A 10,319-nucleotide genomic window follows, 5' to 3' on the forward strand; every position below is an offset into this window, starting at 1 on the left:
CTCTATCTCTACCTCTAATTAATTTTACATTTCTCTTTACAAACCCTCAATAGTTATCTTCTTTTTCTTCATTTATATTTTTATAATATAAAGGTAACCGCAAGAGCGCATCTGTGTTTCCATTATCTTCTCCTTTTACAAATTTGATTTAAAAATAATTATAACCAGACATTATTTCTGCATACCTCTGTAACAGCAATATTATCGCTTATTGCCGATTGCTAGTTACTCTGGTGTGAGAGCCGCCTAATGCATATTATTCCACATATGAATTACACGTCACCTAATTTTTCGGATAAGTTGTTAACGTGTTAACTAATTGTTCAGCAACATTCATTTCGTTGTTAAGATCTGCGTTATCCAATTCTTCGTCTAAATTTTCAGTGATTTTGTTTGTGTTAAATATTAAAATATTTTAAATAAATAATAATATTGCTAGTTGTGATCATTGTTTAGAGTGCCCGCTATATAGAGGTATAATGTATTTTCCCCATAACACTTGACGGGACCGAATAAAGGTCGTTACATAGAAGTTTTAACGTGTATTTTTTTTTTTTTGACAGCCATTCAAAAAGCCCGCGCAATTCAACCGCAACACATAACAATCAGATGGCGCGTCGCTTCATTCGTTATCACAACGGCCGTGGCATATCAGCATATGCTAACCTATAAATTATAAAACTTGCCGTCAGGTCTTTTCTGTAGAGTTCTCAAGTCATTTATCTGGCCGTCGCCCGTCGGCGTACATTGAGTTGTCATTTAAATAATTATTTTTTGAGTTGTCGGTTATGTGCGAAGAGGTTTTTCGGTTCACGATTTACTGTTTGTTTGATTTAATTGAATAATGTGTAGTGTAGATTATTGTTAACTACAATATTGCCGTTGTAAAATACTTGTATAAAAGTTCTGTCGTCTACCTCGATAATTTTGTCAATGACTCAATACAAATCGTTTAAGAGTAATCGTCATTGTACACAATTATTATTGTTGTACGGCGTGTTTTGTCTAGCATTACGGACATTCTTGTTGGTTTAATTTACCTTATAACACCTACACTATGAACGTATTACTTGTAAAAATTCTATTTCTGGTAATTATAGCTGTCGCTATTATAATTGCTACCGTTTGATGTGGTCTGTGATTGACTAGTCACCATTATAAATTTATAATATAAGGTGTTAGTTTGTTGGTCGTGTCGGTATTTATTTAACAAGAAAAAACTGTTTAAAACCGACTGCTTAACACAATAAAAAAAAATATTTTTGAGCGAGTAACAAAGTTATTTTGTTCAATATGCAATAACCGAGTAGCTACACTGACCTACTGGTCAAGGTGTATGTGCTAGCCAACAGTGGTATGGCCATTAAAAAACATGAATACATTTGTATTAATGCACAATTAAAAAGATTACAGGCCAGGTGACAAATGAAAAAAATTATTTAAGTCGTATCATTTGTATAAATAATATATGTATATATATATTATTTTAATGGCTAGTGGTGAATTGTTGAGTCTATTTCCTGGTAATTTTGCTGGACTCAAAATATTGCTACCATCTGCTAAACATATTTTCGGTGTTTTGAGTTAAAAGCTCTACATAATAAGTGTCGGGTCAAAAACAATTGCTTGCTTATCCAACGTATTGGAATTTTTAAACAGGCGATACACAACTAAACGCTTAAATGTCTGATAACCTGGCGTTTATCTTTTTGGTTAGGTTAGAATCAATATTTGTAGATATATAATTTGTTTTGTTGATTTTTTTATGGTTTTAGACTGGTACCATTTAATTGAAAAAAATTAATTTAAATAAAGATTCCATCATTCTTATTGTTTTATACTAACATAATCTTTGTTAGTTTATCTTTGACAATTTGTCAAAAGGTATGTATATAATTATAAAAAATTATTAAAACTTAAATGGGTTATTATTACTATCACAATATTTTTATTGTTATTATTGATATTGCGCTATTTACAATCCTTGCGGTTACTCCCATTTGATTATCTTGACTGGTTCGCCAAACCAGTCAAGATTAATGAATGATGAAAGTATATAAAGTAGTTAATAATATATTAAATTTCAATAGTACAAATAAAAAATAATTAATTAATGTTATTTTGGTCTGGTACTTTAGATCAGACAAACACTGTGTTTAAATTATGTAGATAATAATTTTCTACTAAGATCTCTTAAATTATCTATTTAGGTATAATATCTTTATAGGTTACACATTATCAGTTTTTTGATGTGACCCCTCTTTTAAGGTGAGCAACATGGAACATGGAATAATTTTTTGGGTCATTTCTTTTACTTAACTGTCCAAATCTTCAATTTTTGACTTACCGGAAAAATTAATACGTGGGGCTTATTTGAGAGTCCCTCGGATGTCCAATCACCTATTACTTACCTTTCATGCTGGAACATCCTGTAGATTGATAATTTTTTACTTGAAATGTTCAATATAAATGGTATGATTATTACTGCTATAATTTTGAGCACCTTTTCAGCAATGCAATATTACATAAAGACTAACCAATTAATAATAATGTTGTTTATAAAGCAACAATTCTTTATAAACAGTTGTTTTCGTTATATTATAATAAGTACCTACAAACTAGTGTAGACCAAACATTGAAATTAAAACTAGTGATTAAATCTAAGTGTAAGCTTTTAAATTACCTAAAATCTAAATGGTTCTTAAATAATGATAATATAGAACTACAAGTTACAATTATGACTATATTCAATACTTGGACCGACTAGATTCAGTTTAAACCATTTTTATATTTATATTGTACTATAAACAAAATAATATAAGAATTTTTATATTAATTTCTTATCCAATACAAAAATAAATGAAATAGTATAATAACTAGGTAATTAGATATTTATAAATTAGGTACTTGAGTACCTAATTTATGGCCCAGATTTTTTCCATATAATTTTAGCTTTGATGCAAAATAGTGAAGGTATTGGTTTTACTATGATGTGGGCTTTTTTTTATCTGTATACACTAACTTTTTTAATACTGGACCAATTCCTTCGAGTAGCAACTCTATAAATCACAAATTTCATCTAGTTGGTACCTACTTTGGTTTTTTAAGTGAAGTATTATTTTGCTTTTTTAACTTTTAGCTTGCTTTTTATAACCTTTATTATACATTAAAACTGTCCTCAATTGCAAAAATTTAAATAATTAACATTTGTAGGCTACAGCCAAAATATTTATAGTACCTCAAATTTTGATTTTTATGAACAACTAAGAAACATCTAGAAAGTGGTTATATCATTTTATTGAATATTCTTTTATTTTTCCAATAAATTGTCTTTAGAAACCGACCACCTTAAATCGCGAAAAGCAGTTTTTTTTAAATTTTGGAAACGAAAGAGATGCAGTCGCTGCGTTCAGACCATGGAATGTATCTAAACTTAGGAACTGGGTAATCGTTGTTTTGTAAGCAAGATATTTCACGGGCAGGTCCGGTCTGGTTGGCGGATCTTCATACCCGGTCTCCGGATAAAAACGTTGGTAGTTGCCCGTTGTATGTAAGCAAGATATCTTACAGACAGGTCCGGCCTGGTTGGCGGATCTTCATACCCGGTCTCCGGATAAAAACGTTGGTAGTTGCCCGTTGTATGTAACCCCTATCCAGAGGCACCTGGACCGCAGGGTGTACTAGGAGTTCCCACGCCGTGGCCTGGATTGGAAACAAATTCATAGTCACCTGGACCGCAGGGTGTACTAGGAGTTCCCACGCCGTAGCCTTTCTGGTACATGCTGCCTCGCCAAAACGTCTGTGGTAAGTGCACAGTCGTAGTTGTCCACGGTTATCTTGCACCCTCGAGTCTTCGAGCTCGGGGCGAAACCCACCAGGAGCTCAACAATTCTGTGCCTCCAAGCCAAAACGCCTATGAAATATGCACGGCGATAAGCGTTCACCTGCGCCGTTCTCCTGCACCACGTCTTCGAAGCCACACGGAGGTAGGCAGTATTCTACCGCGCCGTTCAGGTGGATTGCTGGCGGTTCTATCGCGCCGTTATCCGGAGAGTTTTCCAGCAACGGTTCAGGAGGATCTTCTCTATCTATTCAAACACAGTGACGATGTCACCTCTATCGACCGGGTGTCAATAATACTATTTAATGGGTATGCTACTGTTGTACAAAATTAACAAACACTGATTTTAGATTTAAATCTTTACAAAGTTCAGCAAACGAACAGGCTAATAAAAATTAAAAATTTAAACGATATGTTCTCATTTAAATAAACGTGTTCCATACTTATTTTACGTACAAGGAATGAAAGTAAACGTTTTCTAAGTATCGAAAAATATAGTATAATATGTACCTACAATTATAGGCAATAAAATAATTTTCAAAATATTTATATTTTCCGAAAAAATGAGTGCATTACATCAAATGGATCACCCTGTACATAGTTGTGTATTGTATACGTTTGACTGACGATTTCAATAATATATATAATATATTGTATACATTTTTTAATAAATTATAAGTACAAAATAAAACCACAAAAAAAGCTAGTAGTACTTGGTCAGGTATGTTGAAAGATATACCGTCCGATACGCGCTTATTAATTTGCTTGATTTATGTATTCGCCTATAAAAAACAAGCGTTGTACACATACATCCGGTCGTTTATGTTGAAAAACATACAACCGTTGTAAGCACGCAAATAAAGGAATCAAATCGACTTAAGTACAATTGACTAAAACTTATGAAATGGAAGTCAATTTGAAGCTTCGCCACCCGAAGCTAAAAATTCTATTAATTTGATATCTAAAATTAAATAAGTGTTAAAACGACTAGTTTTCGAGGACATAGTTTTACTGTTGTTATTATGAACTAACAGCGTTTGTAACATTTCTGTTCCAAGACAACATGGTTAAAAATACGCCACTGTAAGACATCTACCCTCAATAGTACTCAATTTTATACTAACATTGTACAACAATAATATTAAAAATAATAAATAATATTAAAGTATTATATAAATGAGACATCAATATCTACAACTTTTTCTAACAGATAGAACTTTTAAAGTTCTTATTTAATCATGTACTTACAAATTATAGTAAAATGTAGGGTTAATGACCTCAGAAGTCGAGGCTCTTCTTAAAATTAAAATAAATGTATAGATATTAATATTATATAATATACTAAGGCCCGGTTTTTTTTTAATTAAGAGTTTATTCATCGAATAACTTTGAATTCTATTTATTTTAATATTAAATTTATGACTATGTACAATGGTTAAATATATATAATTAAATTCACATAAGTGAATCTGCTATTGTTTTGCAGCTGATTTGCTGATGAAAAAATAACTTCTATTAAATATTGTTTTAATTCAAAACTAAGATGGCGCTACTCGCCTTTATATTAAGGAGCAAGGTAAATATAATTTTTCGCAAAATCTTAATTTGGGGTTCAATTTATAGTGAACAAATATATTAATAGGTATAACAATGAGGATCGGTATTTTTTATCAGAATATCGCAGTTATTACTATAGCACAAATTTAATATTGGTCACATCAAAATCAAAGTGTCTTAGAATTGTTGTAAAATAATGCAATTTTCTTAGTCGATAGAGTAAAGTTTTTCTGCGCTGAAGCGATTTTAAATTTTCGACAACTCGAAACACTAAAACTGAATAATCATTTATTAAAAATACAAAAAAAATGTTCTAATCAATCATCAGACTCGATATAAATACATGTGTACATACTTACCTCGGACTCATCCACCAAGAACACCCTCCAGGGCGTGGCGACGGCCATGTCGGGGTTGGCCAAAGCGATTTTATGAACTATGTCGACCACTTGCCTGTGCCTGGCGCTGTCCTTGGGGTAGACAACACGCAGAACCGGGCCAACATGTACCCGGTAGACCATTCGTCGATTTCCGCCATCTCGTGATCGGTGTACAGGCTGAGGGGGTCGCGTTCCGTGCAAAGGATTGACGACGGTGTGGCCAAACGTCTCCACGTGCCCAAAGAGTTGCATAAGTATTGCTCAGACGATTTGGCACAGTTAACCTATCTTCATTTTTTTTTTTTAACTGAATACCTTAAGATTTTAGCGATATAAATGTTAATTACATTTAGACCAAACGCGTAAACAATAAATTGTATTAATAACGAACTTAAAAATACTCGTTATTGCTTATGTTTAGGTATTACAGACCATAGTATTATATCGATGAGGTATCTATAGTTGAGTAGTAGTTTCATTCGAAGTGCCATTTACATATTTGAATTCACAATCCTAAGGATACATAAAGGATTTATTGCTCTAGAATGTGTAGACTATTTTATTTAGCAGACTTGAAACAGGTATCTGGTAAAAATAATCAAAACAAATTACGACCAAAGCAAACATTTGAACTGTCACGTTTTTGGCGCGCCTACAATTTTATAAATGCATAAACGCTATAATGTTAAAGCCGTCACCGAGAACAAGGTACAAATTGTATTTATTTATTTATTTATTTTAATTTAACGGGTTTGACCACCCAATTACATGTGCAATATTGTATTTAAGTGTATAGTAGTATATAAGGTACATTATTCATCATTTATATGTACATTTTGTACCAGGTGATTGGTTAATTATGGACCACTCAATATTTTAGAAGATATTAGACTTTTTAACTTATCTCACGTTTCACAAAATAAGATTGGTTAACGATACGGTTGACGGCTGTAGATAAAAGTTAATGGTTGACGGTCGTCGGTCACAATGAAAACGAACTAATAATAAATCTATAATATTATGACGTCTTCTTATCTGTTTTTACTGTAGTGTTCTTAGCGGTGTAGCTGTACGTATTGAATATTCGTACTATCATCAGCGGCTGTTATGGATCAACCACAGATAAATATTACAACCACATATACCACAACAGATATATATCTGTGTTTACAACATTCAACAATAGTATTATTTGTATGACTACTTGAAAACTAATCAAAACAGTTCATTATTCTGATTTCTCAATTATTATTGTTAACTGTTCAGTGATATTCACTATTTAATACCGTCAATTGTGGTCTTAATAAATACTAGTGAAGTTATTAGTTCTGTTAGTTAAACTATTTTTTTTAAAAACTTCGGTGAATAACAATGCATTTTTTGTTTTTAAGGCTCGGTCAAATAGAAAGCGGGCTGACCGCGCGGGCAGGATGACTGTTGTCCGCCGCGGTCTGTGAACGTCAAACAGCGCGCGGGCTGTAAGTCGCGGTCTAGTGTCACACACGGTTGATAATTACAATAATTTTCGTTTTTGTACACTATATTATATTGTATTACACTGTATTACTTACCTACTATTAAGTTCGAAAGATGGCATCAAGTAGTACTAGTAATACTAGTAGTAGCAGTTCTGACGAAGAACTAATTTTACTTGCTCTGGCATTGAGAAAAAAGAATAAAAAAAGAAAATGGGTGCACGAGATTAATAAAAAAAGAGAAGAATTTGGTGAATTTCATCGTCTCTGCGTCGAACTGTCTTCTTTTGAAGACCGTTTTGTAAATTATTTCCGTATGACTCGAGAACAATTTGAGGAAATATACGAGCTTATCTCGCCCAGGATATCAAAATTGATAACAAACTGGAGGAAGCCTATTGGGTCAAAAGAAAGGCTTGCAATTTGTTTCGTCTTTATTATCTATTCATTTTACATAGGATTAACTATGTATAAGATCAATCCCTTTCATACATTAAATTAATTTATTATTATTTTTTGAAAAATATGAAAAAAAAAACAAAAAAGTAATACCTATTTATAAAAATTAAAAATTAAAAACCATGAATTATAATTTTAATAATTTTTTACTGTGTGTTGTTATGCGGCTGGGTATTTATGAACATTCTCACATTTTCATATAATGCTCTGGTCGACTGACCATCTGGTCTAACCGAGTATGGTCCGAATTCCTCTGAATTTGTTGGGACGGTGCTACCTTGTATATCATAAACCTGTTCCAAAGTTTCACGTCTAGTACCATGACTATGAGCTTCATTTGAATAGCCATCTGACCAAGACGATGTTGTTGATAACATAGGAGAGGATCTAGCATCAACCTCACTAAGTTCAGCTCGTCCAAACAACTGTGATAACTCCATTTTTAAAATAGCTTGTGACCTTGGCGAAAATTTCTTGAAAGTATGTGCGTATGATAAGAATAGATGATCTATGTGATCTAGTTTTGTATGTGTTTTGTCTTTTTTCTTGTTTTCAAGATACTTCAATACTGCAGCCACATCTTCAGTCACTTCTTTCCGTTTGGGTGTTTTTGGAAGTGGTTGCATTTGAGACGGTTGAGTATCTAGTCCACTTTCAGTATCTTCTTGTTCATCTTGCAGTTTTTCGTTGGCCTGTGATATATTGGAAGTCGTTTATCGTGGTACTACTGTATCTTTCAAAAATTCCAAATGTGCCGCCCATGGCCAACTTTGATATTTTTTAGCACACCCAGTAGATCCCTTTAAGTATTTCAAATATTTAATATAGGAATCGCGTAGGTTTTTCCATTTATGCTTCATAGTTTCACCTATCAATTAAAACAAAGCACAGATATATACATAAGTCATAAAAAAAATTATTTAAAAAACATTGTGAGAGAAAACAGTAGTATGTATTACCACATTTTGAAAGAAATCTGTAAATTATTAATAAAATATATAATAAATATGGTAAAATATGTAAGACTTTATATTAATTTAATAACAAAATGCATGAATTTTTTAGAATAAAAAATGTTTATTTATATTTTTTACAAAATTTAATATTTTATGAAAGGTTCATGAAATTTAAGTAGATACCTTAATTATTGATACCAGCAGTACTAAATACAAAAATAATAATATTATTATTTATTTAAAATTATCGTTTTTTATTGATTTCAGATATTTGGCAACGGGAGTCTCTCATAATACTATAGCTTTTTCTTACCGAGTCGGACGCACTACTGTCTCAAGCATAGTGAAAGAAGTATGTGTTGAGCTGTGGAATGTTGTGCAATCATTATATTTGGCTACACCTACTGAAGAAGTTTGGAAAAAATCAGAAATTGGGTTTAGAGAGCGTTGGAATTTTCCAAACTGTTTAGGAAGCATAGACGGAAAACACGTGAGAATAAAATGTCCCCAAATGAGTGGTTCAAATTTGTATTGCTACAAAAATGTTTTTTCAATCGTTCTTCTTGCCATTATTGATCCTGATTACAAATTTTTAATTGTTGATATTGGCAGTTATGGCCGTCATAGTGACAGTAGTATTTTTGAAAATTCATCGGTCTATCGTGAGTTTGTACAAGGAAAAACTAATTTACCACCAAAACCTTTACCTGGAACAACCACACCTGTTCCTCATGTTTTTGTTGGTGATGAAGGTTTTAAACTAGAACCTTTTTTAATTCGCCCTTTTCTGAGAGCTGTAGTGGCACAAGACAATGCGAAAAAAATATTCAACAAGCGACTAAGCCGAGCACGACGTGTTGTCGAAAACGCATTTGGTATTTTAGCTCAAAAATGGCGAGTTTTTTTTAGGCCAATAGAGTTGGATGTAGAAAGTACAGAACATGTTGTAAAGGCAGCATGTTGCTTACACAATTATCTCCGAAGTACTTCTACAAATGCCACTACAACTGAGCAAGAAGAAGATAATGAAGTACAACCTGCCAGTGCAGCATTCTCAAACACTCCACGGTTAAGAGAGAGATCAAGTAATATAGCCACTTCAGTTAGAGAGAACTTGCTTAATTATTTCAATTATTTACGTACTTAAAAATGCAACTATTTATAATTAATAAAACAATTTTATCACGAACTGTTAAGTTTTATTTTAAAGTATTAATTTTACCTACGAACTTTAATTAAATTATTAAATTCCTATAAATAATATTTTTATTTTTACTTACTTGGTTGATTGAGTATCCCACCAATTTCATTCCATTTCTCTGCTTTTTCACATTATTTTTATAATCACAATGACTGGTGTCATATAAACATGGAAAACTACGAACAAGATCGATTAATTTTTCGGTTTCGTCTGTCATGGTGATATATTATTATATTATAATATAAAATATCTATATATATATACTGAGTATAAATTATAATACAATAATATAATATTTAAACTCTTTTATATTATACGTAGTATTGCTTTTGAACATTCATACAGTGGTAAAATGATAAAAAATGTACAATTTTGTGTAACCGCCGCGGTCTCTGTAAAATAATATAACTTTATCGCTGCCCGCCGCGGCAGCCCGCGCTATTTTTAACC

The 10,319-nt window shown here is 32.1% G+C and overlaps 1 pseudogene; it reads right to left on the bottom strand.

Annotated features, from left to right (window-relative positions):
* Nucleotides 1–283: 283 nt before the first annotated feature.
* On the bottom strand, nucleotides 284–10,086 carry LOC126839775 (uncharacterized; annotated as a pseudogene).
* Between the last annotated feature and the right edge of the window lie 233 nt (nucleotides 10,087–10,319).

The sequence above is a fragment of the Adelges cooleyi genome, unplaced genomic scaffold (genome assembly GCF_023614345.1).
Source record: "Adelges cooleyi isolate 19-005CV unplaced genomic scaffold, UGA_ACOO_1.1 ACOO_flye_CR_arks_rails_tigmint_CR_PRNA_307, whole genome shotgun sequence".
Taxonomy (NCBI): Eukaryota; Metazoa; Arthropoda; class Insecta; order Hemiptera; family Adelgidae; genus Adelges; species Adelges cooleyi.